Genomic DNA, 14,508 nt, shown 5'->3' with positions numbered 1-14,508 from the left:
CAGTGCAGGCTTTTATGGTAACAAAGGAACACTATCGATGAAAAGCAAAGGAGCTGTCTTTATTTTGCAGAGGTGCCATTACACATGCTCACTTTATTCTGTATATCAATTCATGCCTTGCAAAGTAATGAGATCAGCACACCGTCTTCTCCAGACGCCACATATTGGGAGGAAAGAAAGCAGCAAGCTAATACCTTCCTGTGCCTATATATTTTGGTCAGGAAAATGCTGGAGTAAACCACTAGGGCCAGATGATTTGCCTAATTCTGAACAGCTAGTTAAAGCTTGGGCTTGAAAACTGAGACAAACAAGATGGATATGTTATTCCTTTTGACAGTTTTTTGGGAAATGAAAAGTATGGAGAGGGAAAGAAGAATGGAGACGGAGACAGGGATTTTTTCTTTTTCCTATATGCCTATTGAAGAAGGTTGGAAAATTTGTTATACTATTTAGCTCCTATTAAAGTCGCTGCTGTTTGCTTGAGCATTGATGTTTCAGAAGGCTCTTTCAGAAGGCTGTTTCTGCCTTGAATGATGTTGGTTCCTATGGCAAAACTAATTTCCTGACACTAACACTGTTTGTCTTTGCTGGCTGATCCTTACAGAAATAAGACTGAAGAAGTACACTTGCTCATGTCTGTGACCATGGCCCTGGTTGTAGCTGTGTATGTGTGTATATGGGACATGCAGGGGCAGGGATGGCAATCTCAGATGAGGAGGTTACCATGTAAGGAGCTGAGGAATATTCAGGGATGGTAGTCAACCCTAACATCTAACTTACGTAAATCAGGACAAGAAGAGTTCTACGAATCCTTGAGATTTGTTTTCTGCATTGAGCCTTTATTAAGCTTGATGTGGGGTATGTAGATAAAGATACCAAGGATAATCACCGGAGCAGTGGAGATTTCACCACTGCTGGCAATTAAATCTTAGCTGATTATTTATGCAAAAAGTTATATAAATGTTACCTGTAATTTAACTGCCTTTAAAAGAGTTCTAAAAAAATCCTATAAATTGAAACAAAATTAAGCCACATTCTCAAATTTTCTTATTGCTGCCTCTGTTGTGTATCTGTTTTTTGTAGTAACTGAGAGCTGATTCCAGGGGACAGATCCTGTAGCAAATAGGATGAGGCATCCTTCCACAAATGTCACTGATCCAAGTGCTGCACTTGGTATTATGTGAACTGAATGTAAGCACAAGCATAGCAGAGTAGAGCGCAGCAGACGTTTCTTGGGGAGGCAGGAACCTCATGCATTTAAAATGGTTCTGCTTTAGCTATTGCATAAGCTATTTTTAACTTTTTACTTCATATTTCTCTGTCATCATGTCAGAAATAATCTCATAACAGTCCTGGTGTCACCACTCCAAGCTCCAGACTCAGCAGTCACAAAATTCTGATGTGCTGTTTGCCTGATCTCAGAGACAGTGGATAAAGAAGGCCTGAGGATGTGTAGGCACCACTCACCAGGAGCGATGGGGATTGTAGATCCTTTTCCTGCAGCAGGATTTCCTTCTTAGCATTTAAACAAGGGCAAGAAAAAATGGTGGGATTGAAATGCAGAGTTCAGCTGGGCTGAAAACTTTTCTGGCAATGTTAGTACTTGAATTGCTCAGTCCAACAAGCAAAGTCAGATTCCTCAAAAAGAGCCTTAAGAAATTTCTGGTGGTTCACCTCACTGATGTCTTTCTTTGCCCCCAAACCTGTGGAGGTTTGCAACATCTGATCTAGTTGTTGATCCAGTTGATACATTTCAGCATTTAAGTGCCATAGACTGTGCTTGAAATGGCCTTGGCACATGCTGAAGATTCACTTCACTTACAGGGAGGGTCCATTCCACTGTAACTGAGTGTAGCTGCTTTTATCCCTTGGAAGACATTGGTCATCCTCTGCAAGATGAATGTCTCATACTGCATGCCTTCTGCTTTAATGTGTCTCTCCCCATACACCTCTACCTGAGCAGCAACAGAAATACTACCGCTGACCTTTTCAAGCTACAGTCCTACGATGTTCACAGAAAGAAGGACCTGGATGTGACAGGAAAGGCTGTTACTTACTTTTGCACATGTTAATGCATTCCGTCTTTCCTTGTTTTGCAGAAACCATGAGGGTTAACAAAATTCAGAAGGGCAGAGTCTGACTGATTACATCCACCCATCTCAAGTTCTGCTGCTGCCCATCCTGTTCCACTTTTTTCTTTCCTGCTTTAGATTGTCATGCAAGTCTTTTGTAATACTGCTTTTGAAAGACATAAGGAGGGACAAGTCTTTGGTAGTGTTTTATATGTTTAAGTTTCATTGATGTTTCAGCTTACTTGATTTTGAAATTCGTGCTAAAGACAATCTGATACGAGACAAAGACATCTATTGCTTACTCTCAGTATTTCATACTAGTTCAAATTATTGCAGGACAGGGATTGAAACTCAGCTGACATCTTCCTGAAGTGTTGAAACTGCTTGATAGTTCCTCACCTCAACAGAGGGGGTATAATAACAATCTGTTTTTCCTTTTCCTCTAGCACTTTGATACAGCGTTTCTGGTTTTGGAACCAGGTAGTACAGCAGACTGAGCCACTGGAAGATGTGGTACAAGTATTTTGAGAGCAACAGCTCTTCATGAGAGAATCTTTGAGAAACAGCCTCATTTGGAAATAGCTCTGTCTATAACATACCTTTGTAGGTTTTGCATAATATGAAGGGCATTTTGGTTCACGTGACAAACAGCCTCCTTTAGCAGCTACCGTGCCCTCGCTCATTTTTAGGAGCTGCATAGCCAAAGGGCTCTGAGAGAACACCCTGCAAGACTGACCTGGTCAGTGGCTCTTTTCTTTATGCACAAACCTGTGTGGCCTCACTCATCCCTTACCCTGGCAGAAGCAGGAGCCAGTGCTCAGGTGCTTCAGTACCTCCTCCTCTGCCGCGCAGAAGGCCAAATTGGCAGATGTGAAATATCTTTATGCGACTGTCTGTCTGTGCAGGCACTCTTGGAGATGGGTGACCTCAGGGAGACTCTGATGACAGTAGAAGGGCAGAAAATCTTTCAGCTGGTGCCATTTAATAATGAAAACACATTTCAGCTCCTCATTTGCAGACACATGCATGGGCTGCCTTTTTCACTTGAAAAAAAAAATCTTCCAGAGAGAGTGAATTAACTGTTGTTTTTGAAAGAAGAGTTTTGCCATATCAGCTGTCATAAAATGACAACACTATAGAGCTCTTTACGGATCTGTAGTTCCAGACCAGGACCCTCAATAATAGCTGATGAAGTAGATTAATTACATAAATTGAAGTTACCTTCTGTAAACACATAGTTTCTCTGGGAAGTCTGGCTCTCTTTTTCTGTTCTCTAGCAGTTCCTCCAAGCAATACTTCGACACCTGAATTATTTCTTCAGAGCAATGGAAATGGGGAAGGAGGAGGGTGTCCTTGATGCTCACATTGGCGCTAGATGGGAAGTGACTCTCTGATAAACTAAGGGTGAAGAAAATTTCTTTGGAGTGCTCTTGTCTTCAATAGCATTTACAGATGTTCTTTGGCTCTACCTCTTTCCACATGCAGATACTCAACTGCTGACACACTCTAGTTATGAACACTTCACCAACTTCCCTGAGGTCAATGAACATTTCTATGGTGCAGTTTGGGAATAGAAGCAGTGAGAATTTTCACTGATTTCCCCCTCTTTTTTCCCCTCCATCTCTGGGTAGGGATGAGAGTAAGCCCATTCCTACTTTGAGTGCTTTAGTTTGATCACTAGACAGTGTCCAGCTGATTTAGCTGCTGAAACGTGCCTCATTAAAAATTTGGATCCCTCCTGTTCTTGAAATGAGGCATAATGGACTCTCTTTGCTCCTCTCACAGAGGTCAGTTCTTCCTCATTGACAGACCTGTGGAAAGTTGTGCCACTGGCAGCAGCACACATCTGTTGGCGTGGACCATGATCGTGTAGGCGTCCCTCCTGCTCTGCCACCAAGATGCTGAATGTCAGCATGAAGACAAGGTGTTTCCGCTGAAACTGCCGTCAGTGTGCAATGAATGCCTCCTGCATTTGACACAGCGTATCTGTTAAGGCCATAGGATTCGCAGGTTGTGTATCTTCCACGTAAGGTTTTGCCCACAGCTACAGATATAATGTCAGTTCTTTCAGGAAGACTTCTGTGACTGGGAAAGTGGTAAAAAGATTATCTTAGATGTCTAAACATCAGGTAATGTACTAATAATGAGATACATTTAGTACAGCGGCCCACAGTTTTGTCACACCCAAGGCTTGCTGCGAGTGTTACAGTTCTTCCAATATATCAGCACGTAATAACACATTTTTCTTCTGTTTAAGTGTGTGGTTATAGAGAATAAAGGCCTTTTGGCAATCCACTGTTTTCAACTAAAGCAATGCCATGGTATTCAGCAAAGAGCTACAACAAACCACTTTACCACTGAAACCTAGACAATGTATTTCTCATCAGAGGAGTGTATCTTAGTAAACTAAATCTTTAGTGTGGCACAGAATCAACACTGATTAAGAAATTAGGATGCTTGATAGTCATGTATGTTTACACAGGTCAGAGGGTCTTTGTTCAATATAGCTAATTAAGTTGATTTTTGGAAATTTAGAGGCAACACGAAAAGTACGCTGGGAGGAAATGTGATGACAAGAGTAACAATAATTGGGAAATTGTCCTGCACATCACACCTTTCGGTTACCAGTTAATTGGTTTTGCATAAAAGGTTCACAGTGTTTGCCTGAAGTGTGTGTACAAACAAGGGCCCAGTCCTTTGGAGGCTCACTGGAAAGACAATTCGGATATTTTCTTGTTACTAAAACCCTCCAGACTAAGTTTATGCTACTATGTACCAGCCGTTCAGAAAGATATCTTCTGCCAGGAAGAAACATTTGCTACTTGGAAAAATCAGTGAAAAACATGATAAAGTTTGAAGTGTACAAAGAGCGTAACTGATAGATTTGCTTTGTCCATTCAAATCAAACATTCGTACCTGGCTTTGTGTATAGTTCTGTTTGTGTTTCGGGTATCTCAAATTTTCTTTTATAAGAATATGTGTCTATACAGATTTTATATTATACATATACAGTAGAGGTTTAGCTACTTGCAACAGAATAACTATATGAGTAAACAGTTACGCGTGGCTGCCCTAGTACATCCTGTGAGAAAGATCATGGGGCAGATTCCTGGGTGTGTAACGCTCTTTGATAAATGTCCTGAATTTGTGGGTAGCCACCAGCAATAAAATTTGGCAGATTTACATTCCTTTGAGCACTCAAGAAGTCACCAGGGAATACGTCCAGCTTAAAGCAGTTCAAAATTCATGAACCAGACCCAAAATCATTGTGGTGCTTGTGTAAAATAATGATTAGGAAAAAAAGTTGTGATCCTCTGCTTTCTGATACCTTAACCTGTATATAGCCACATTATATAGGCACCTGCAGTTTGTCATGAGGCATTGTCATCTCTCGCATTAACACCCAATTCGAACCGCAGAGGATTTAAAAGCGTGAGTGCTCATTGGGAATCTCATGAAAAAGTATCGCTATTTGGTCCCCTCCAAAAATTTAGGGAAGAGATCATATGCTGTTTTGAAGACATAAACTCTAGAGTCAACCCCCCGTTTTAGCAGCTTATTCTAGTCAGTGGATTGCTTAGTGGCTTATTCTAGTCAGTGAAACATTCACACTTTTCACCTTTGCCAAAAGCTTGCTGTATAATCTTCAGCTCCCTTCTGATTACCAGCCAGTGGTGGGAGATGTCACTGTAGCATTTGACCCAGACAGGTGCAAATCTCTGCGCTAATCTTATCACCGGCTTTTCAGCTGAAATTTCGCAGAAGATCTAAGTCCATGACCATCCTGACTGAAAAAATCAGATGGATTTCAGTTGTGCCCCGGTTTGCCCTACGTGAGCTGACTTTATGCAGTAAGAAAGGAGACTGGATCAAAGGTAAAAGCCCTGCTGGAAATCTTGTGGGCTGTCACCCTGCCTTTGGTGTCAAGTTAGTGAAAGGCTTTACTTTAACTTGTGAGAGGGCTTTGGGGCTGTTCCAGGAGCCTGCACATTTCAAAGCTATTTTGGTGTTACATTCCCTACTCCACACCCGTCCCTGCGTGACAGCTTCCTGCGCTCACTCGCTGATCTCTCCTCCAGCATCTATCTACCTTCCTCAGCGTGAGAGCACGCCTGCCTGCATCCCCGTTTCCCACACGCATTACCACGAGCACACACTTGAGGGCCACAGATATTAAGTTTAGCAGCTCCTGCCTTTATCAGATTTATTCACTTGGAGAGGGAGCGGGATTGCTCTCTGTCCCTCTGTAGCATTAATTTGCAAACACAAGGCAGAGTGATCAATAATCTATTCTGCTGGCAGTTTTACTTAGTTTATTCCTGTTTCAGGTATTAGTTTCCTCAGCATTTTATCACCTGAAGGTTTGACGTTATCTGTTCAGTCTGGCACCACCATATGTCTGTCCCTGAGCCTAGTGTTGCGCAGCAGAGTCTCCATGTGGCCCTCAGCCACAGCGTAGCTTGGCATGGGAGGTAAGGTTAAACAATTCTGAGTTGCATGCAACTGGCTATCCCTGAACTAAGCAGTCAGCTGTGATCCACCCCAAAGGATTCAAAAAGTACAGCTATTTCCATCTACTCGTACAGCTGCAATTCAGTTTAGGAGCTGCAGAATGTAAAACAAGCAGTAGGGAAGCAGCCTACAGACTGTATGGCACTGCACTATAAGCAAGGAGGTGCAGGAGAAGGACCTGCCTTTCCTAAAACCCAATCACTGAGTAATTTGCGCTTAACATGGGAACCGAGCATTGATGCTTTGATGGTTAGTACGTGCTGTGGAGAGAAGCAGCTCAGGTCTGCCTGCTACATGCTGCTTTGTTACTCGTTTGCTGGGGGAGCTGCAAGGTCAGATTTTGAGGTGCTCATTCAGAAAGGTTACATAAAAAGTGCCTCCCTAGTAAGAACACAGGTTTGGTTTTTGTTTTGTCACAAAAAGGAATATTGTCAAAGGAAAAGCACCTGAAATTAATGATGAAAGGCGTTAGGGTCTTGAGTTCAACAATTTTCCTGACTTAGACCAAACTCAGCAAAAGTTGCTAAAGCCAAACAGACCAAGAACAGATCCTTTGCAAACACATAAAACACAGGCTGTGCCTGGCAGAGAAACTGCATGTAAATCTGCCTTACCAGCTCTGACCGGGGATGCTGTCTGTCCCTAGTGCTAGGTCTGTCATCTAATACTATTTTAAACCATATGGCATAATATAATCTTATGCTGTTAAGAAGAAGCAGCTAGGCAATGAAAGAAAAAAAAAAAAAAGACTGCCATTCCCTGTTAGACCAGTCACATTTTTGTGTCAGATATTGTCTGTATTTCTGTTTTGCTCTTGTTTTTCAGAGTATTTATGTACATGGAAGAAGATCTCTGTTTCCAGTGAGATCATCTGTTCCTGCTGCTTATACCCCATTTGATGGCATGATCTTGGTTGCTGTGGAAATGATTAAGCTGTCATCAACAGAATTCAGATGGGGAATAAGCTCTGGGAGAAGATGATACAACATTCCTTCTTTTATGCAAATATGTGCAGTTAAGAATGGCAAACAAACAAACAAGGAAAATATAGAGGCAAACACCCTTCCCCCTCCCTAATCACTATTCAGCTTGAACAGACTGTTTTAAAATAAGCACATTTTTTTCCAGGGGTTTCAGATGGTGTCTAGAAAATGTCACCCACTGTTGTGGAAGCGACAAAAGGGAGCTAGAGGTCAGTGAACATATCCTCATCCCTTTGGTTTGATAGGGTACAAATTCCAAAGTAGAGGCCAAACTTCCTTTCGTCCTGTGCTTTGAGCAGGTCGTGGCAGGTGCAATATGTTGGAAAAGTAAGCAAGAATAGCACATTTTTTGTGAGAGCAAATGGATATGCAGCGTGCAGAGCACCAGAGAGCAATGTCCTCTGCCCAGGGTTGTATTAAGCACAGCAAGTCACAGTGGGAGGAGTAATGCTCCCACACAGTAGATGAGGTTATGTTGATTCAGGAAAATTAAATGCCTCCCATAAGTACCTTTGGATTTAATTAATATGTGTTTAGAGTCAACGGCAATTCTCCAAAGAGAATGGGGGATCTTTCAGTATTTGGTGAATATGCATGGGAAGCTGGTCATCTAGGTTGTGTATTTGTAGTTGTAATTAGAAAGACAAACTGTATGGCAAGAGAAAGTCAACAATGATCTTGATAATTAGTTTAATACTGCCATGCACGTCAGCTGTGTTTTTTGAAGTCTGCGGTGCTGCTGTCTCAGTGGTGGGTGTAAATGCCTTATAGTAAGTCAAACCCAGTTACTATTACTTTCCAGAGTCTTGGCAGCACTTATGTCTTTAAATGTAGTCTATATTCAGGAAACAGGGGAAATGTTCAAGCGGAACAAAACTAGGGTTGTTTTCTTATTAGAGAACTCTCCTAAAAATTTGGGGTTTTTGCAGAATCTCCTGGTACTGTTGATCCGAAGCTCTGAGTAGTCTGCTCTTTACCTGCAGCTAAAATTATACACACAGCCATTGTGAGCAGTTGATATGTGACTAAGCTGCTCTCTTATTCAGACGTTGGTAGGATAAGGCATCAGGAAAGATTAAGGATGATAACAGGAAAATCTTTCTGGAACTTCTTCCATTACTACTGATGCTTCATGGAAGATGTTGAAAGAGTTTCTACTCAAGAAATTTGTGCTGCTTTCTTGTTCTTTCTAATGACAGCTTCTTAGAGAGGGCACAGGCCCTGTTTTGAATCAGGGACTTCATGATCTTTGGATGATGCTGTAAACTGGCACAGAGCATTCATTTTGTATGTCAGTTTTTTCACCTCGTTTCTGATGTCATTTGGTGCCATTATGGGGATGTTTGGCTCCCAGGTTTTAAATATGCACCTACATCTTACTTTGTTCCCCCACTGAACACTTTTTTGAGATATCTCCCCCGCAACTTTTTTAAGTGCCAGAATGTTGTATTGCAGGGTAGAAATAAGCACATGCACAAAGAAGAGCAGATTAATCTGAACATCACACTAGATGATTCCTTGCCTTTCTAAACAATAGCACACAACATTGTAATATCTAAATTACTGCCTCTCTACAGAGTTAAAGGGGAAAAGGGGAAAAATTGTATCAGCGCGTTGCAGAATATTGTAACTTGTCCATCACCCCTTCTCACACACATTGACATGCAAACATGTACAAGAGCAGTGAAAGATAGATGAACGCAAATATACAGGCTCAGTGCTAGTACAGCACCTTGGTTTCTGGTGCCAGCTCCTGAGTATTTTTCTCAGCAAAGCTCCTCTGTACAGTCACATCGAGGTGCTCATTTGTATGAATACGCAGTTCATATACACACAACACATACAGACATGGCATTAGCCAGTTACCAGGTGCATCTGGTTGAAGACATAAGGAACACGTTGTCATTCAAAAGCAAGATAAAACAAACTTTCCTCTTCTTTGCTTTTGACAGAGGCTGAAAATAGATTTAATCTATTTATAGCTATGTAATTCCACTGACTTCTGTGTTTCTTATTTACAGGAAGTGTAAGAGAGGCAGCAAGGTCACTCGCAGTGATACCTGGGAAAGCCAAAAAAGTATGAAGTGGGCTTCTCCTCAGGAACTAGTAATATTTTTCCATTAGAAATATCACAGGGATTTCTTACACTGCCTCATTGTTCTCATTGCCTTTTAAATGCCATACTGCAGTTCTTGGTTTAGTAATGAGACATGCAGCACTTCCTCTGACGTCCTGGAGAGCAAAGAGTTATCGCTGGCATGCCAATTACCGTTAACAAGGAGAAACTTGGTCTGTTGGCAAGGCTACAAAGTGCCTTATGTTTTAATGACAATAGCTGTCAAAGCCTGCACAGATATGCCTCAGAATTAATGTATTAGTAGTTAGCACAAGAGGTCCTTCTCCATGACTAGGAGATGCGGTTACCAAAATAACGCAAATATTGACAGCAATTAATCATGGGAATCTCAATGCAATTTCCCCTTTCCCTTGTATCTTTTCTTCTGGAGGATGGTTTTTTTTTTTCACAATGTGATTTCTTAAAAAGATCAGTGGCTTCCCTTATAAGTTTTTGCACTTGGAAATTTTATTGTCATCATCCTTTCGTACAGTGTTTTAGACCTTGGGGGTATCAAGACTGCCTCATATAATGCATGCTTCATGTGCTTTAGAAACTTTTTAGTAGATGAGTTCAGACGCATAAGTTCACAAATAGGCAGGGAGAAGGCTCACAGCTACGTTGTCATCCGAGAGACTGAAGGACACGTAGGTTAGTTTTGATGAAGTAACTTAAGGAAAGTGGGTTGCTTTGTGGGGCTGCAGACCTCTCATGCTCTCCTTCTACATTAATCCTGACTAATGTAGGAGCAAGTTTGCTACAAGTAAGAGAAGAGCTCTGTTGCCACCTCCTTCCATGGAGAGTCTATGGCCATTCCTTGTTTAATTATCTGTCAACACCCTGCAAAACGTCAAGGTGAAGTACTGTTTTTCACTGGAGAGAGAGCTGTGCCTCAACAAATGCTCAGCTTATCTCAGAGGCTGCATATTCCCAAGGAGAAAAAATTAGCAGTGTCAAATCCTCTGCACCTATTACTGGCTGAGTCCCCAGGCCTGCGTATGCATGTTTCAGGTTGGCTGACAGATATTCAGTGCCTCAGCACCCCTGTTCAGAGCAATGATCATACTTCACATGGCAGCATTACCCACAACCAATAAGTCTAGTACCTCTACTGCCTGCTTTTCACATCATAGGAGAGGCTTGATGGGTTGCCTTTAATTCATACAGTATACATGTCCCATAAAAATCAGTCTTCTGAATATGATGTTTTCCTGTAGATTGCTTTCCTCGCATCTCAACATACTTACCTCCTAGTAAAGAGTTTAAGCCTCCTCGGAGGACTCCCTGTTATTTGGCATCTTCATAGCATGATTAGAAACACAGATCTACTCTGCACTGGAGCTGTTTTGTCAGATGTTATTCATGCCCTGAAATAGGAGGCTTAATCAGGTTTCCCATTCTGAGAATCAGATCAAAGAGACAAAGGGCTTAACCCTTTTCTCTTTCTGCAGTCTTGTATTTCCGTGCATTCTCTTCTGCTTGGGTTCCCATCACCTTGCACCAGAAGCAGAACCTGGCAGCAAATGCACACGAGAGAGGTCCCAACTCTGGTAGAGCCCTGTGGACAAGGAGCTGGCAGAGATATGCTGTTTCTTCTCTCTCTTCCCCTCCCTTGCAGGAAAAATACCCATTGGAATCCATGTCTGGCAGAGAGCTGGTGTTCACCCTGGACTACCAAGACAGAGGACAAGGGAGATGAATTGCTAAAATACAGCCTGAAGGTAGATAGGGGCTTTGACAAGCTATAAAATTGTTCAACATCTCGGTTGGGGCTGAGAGACCTTTATCAACACAGCACTGGGGACTGACAGAACTCAGCAAATGCTGCTGTGTGTCACCCTGTGTTTACCATTCTTGCTAGGTAAGGAAAGAAATGTCTTGAGTGAAGGACTGGGAACCTTAGTGGTGTACAAGGCAAGCAGAGACATCTAAGAGCACAGTCCTTTCTGCTGCACTCAGAGATCAGCAATCATCCTCCAGAATTGTTGGGCAGGTCCTTCTTCTCCAGGCTTTGAAAGTGTTCTTTTTTGGTTGGTTGGTTTTTGTTCATTTTTTCATTTGAAGAGAATCTTAAAAGACATAATATTTATCACTCTGTCTCTATGTCCATTTTAAGCAACAGCAGAGATGGGTAAATTACATCGATCCCCTTCAAAGTGTGGAGCTTACCAGATAGGTAAGGAATTATCCAAGGATTTTTTAATCAGAACAAAATAAACTCCTCCCCTTCAATTTCTTAATTTGAGCAACTTTTTTTTTTTTCTGTGTGACTCAGGTTTACTCTGTGCTGACATACTATTTATCTGGATCTCATCTCCATGGGGTTACCTTGCTGTTCCGTAAGTGTATGTCTTGCAAGGGAAAATTTATCTTGAGATTTAATATTTTGAAGACTGAATCATCAAACTGTAGCTTCGGTGTCTTCAGTGTAGCATCCTAGCCCCAACAGCGTTATGAATGCTTCATTCCAGGCAGAAGCTCAAACAGAAAATAAATTATACAGACTGAAAGTCAAAGAAGAGTCAGTTTCAAGAGCTGCCAGAATTTGATTACTTGTTGATGCCTTTTTAGAGGCAATGTTCTGGGGAACAGAGTTTGCGCGCAAATACTCTCTCCTTAAGAATGCTGGAGGCTTTAATAGCCCACCTTCTTCCAGGTGAAAATCAATACATTTGGTTTCTGGTTTTCTGTTTTCTGTAAGTAGTAAGGAAAAGTAAATAGAAAGACTGATACAAAAGAGAAATGAGAGAAAAACCACAGAGGATCTCAGCACAAGGAAAATTTATGAATTTTAAAATGAAGCTCCAGATGTGTGTTTGTTGATTGAGTGAGTAGCAAATATCTCAAGAGAGCCAGGAATTCATCAATTATGTGCAGATCCAGAAATCCCTTTGAAGTTAAAAAGGAAAAAAAAAAAAAAGAAAAAAAGAGGGAAAAAAGATTAAAACATACCTTTCCCTTACAATCTTTTCCCTGGCTATTTCCACATGTGTTTTGTATGCTTCATTTTAGGCTGACTTTCCACAACTGAAAATGCTGAGATGAAAATCAAGAGATTGCTTAGCAAACACCTTGCACCAGGTTCAGCTAAGGTCAGTGGATTTGGTGTTCTTATGATCTGTTTTGTTGTCAACATCAGAATCTGTTGCTGAATTTTTTGGCTGTTAGCGATCTACAAAAATCCGCTGCATGAGCAGCGTGAAGTGGGGGTGTATGGGTATGCAGGCTGGTGAATATACACAGCAGTTTCATTCTGCTAAGGGGATATTCATGTGGCTGCGATGAAACAGCTCGTAACCAGCTCCCAGCTGATTCCACACTCCTGTTCCCCAGGCACCTGCAGGACGCAGTGAGATTCTGGAGTCCAATGGAACAATTGTGGTGGCTTCTCTCTTTTTGTCTCATTGAGGCTGCTACTTTCAAAGTTTCCTCAGGCACCAGAGCTATCCCTGATGAGCAGGGGAAAGCAGAGAAACTTCAGGGGTCCTTAAAGAAATCTTTCAGATCTGTATGCTGTGCCCGAGTTCATTCTGGATTTGGCCTCCCTGACTGATTTCCCTATGCACGCTCAGAGGGGATGCACCTCTGGTGCATTCACCTTCAAATGACTGTCTTGATGCAAGTAAAGGAACCATATATATAACCTGTCAAGTAATCTAATAGAGCAGAACACGAGCATTGCCTGTGGCGTGTTTAGCTTTAACAGACTGGGCTGAGCCTTTGTATGTTAATATACAGATAATGTTGTCAGTCAAGCTCTGTGCATTTTCCTTAGCTGTGTGAAGTCAACACTGAGATTATGTGGTACTACAAAGCCTCAAAAACCAGGCTGAGATTCTTGCAAGGAGACTTGTGCATCTAACTTCAATTTAAGTTGGCTACAGGGACCTAAGTTCCTTAACAATCTCAGTCCTAAAGGATTACCCTTCCTTTTCTTTGTGTTTTACTCCAGGCAGAATGGCTGGAGTACAAAGAAATAGTTGTTTTTAATTCTAAGCAAATCAAAACCTAAGATATGAATAAGCCTGTTTTGGAAGAGTTTGAAAAAATATACAGAAATGCTGTTAGGATAAGTTCCTTATGTACTGGAGAGAAGCTGTAATGTTTTGTGCTGTTTTAGTGACTTTTCCTTGAAAATTGCCTACTTGTATCTTTTTATTTTAAATAATTTTCAGGATTCAGATTGGTTGATATATCGTTAAAAGAATTTATTTGCACAGAAATCAGTAAATATACTTTTTATTTCTTCGGAGTTGTTTGGGAATGTACTAGATTCAAATGGATTTTTTACCTAGTTACTGATTTTTGTTGATGTGCGGAAAACTTTTATCAGTTCTCGTACCTTATTCCCAACAAAATGATTTTTAATGTTTTCCAGTTGTTTACCTTTCACTGTTGTTGAGACCCATTCCTTTTCTTAGGTAGTTGTTTGCTAAACAATGTAGATGGTAAATATCACCTTTACAGTAAGCCTAAATATATGGTATGTTGAAATCTGCTTCACATATTTTGGTTTGTGAATGACTGCAAAAAATGATTAAATGCTCTCCCCTGAGTCATATACACTGGTGTCCTTCCAGAAGGCGATCGGGGGGCTTGCCATTACAATTCAGTTATTATCAGTCTTAGTCAAGGCCTCAGTTATGATTTATCCCAGGTAGATGGGTACATTAAGGATGCACCAATGGAAGGGAGCAGACAAATCATAGTAAATTCAGGATTACACGTGCGCATTCAACTGAACCTGAGGTTTAGCTGGTTGTAAATGAAAGCAGCTGTTTCAACACTGCACGCAGTGATGAAGAGATTTTTCTCTAGAAGCAGA

The sequence above is a fragment of the Chroicocephalus ridibundus genome, chromosome 6 (genome assembly GCF_963924245.1).
Source record: "Chroicocephalus ridibundus chromosome 6, bChrRid1.1, whole genome shotgun sequence".
NCBI lineage: Eukaryota > Metazoa > Chordata > Aves > Charadriiformes > Laridae > Chroicocephalus > Chroicocephalus ridibundus.
Note: the sequence above shows the minus strand (reverse complement) of the source record.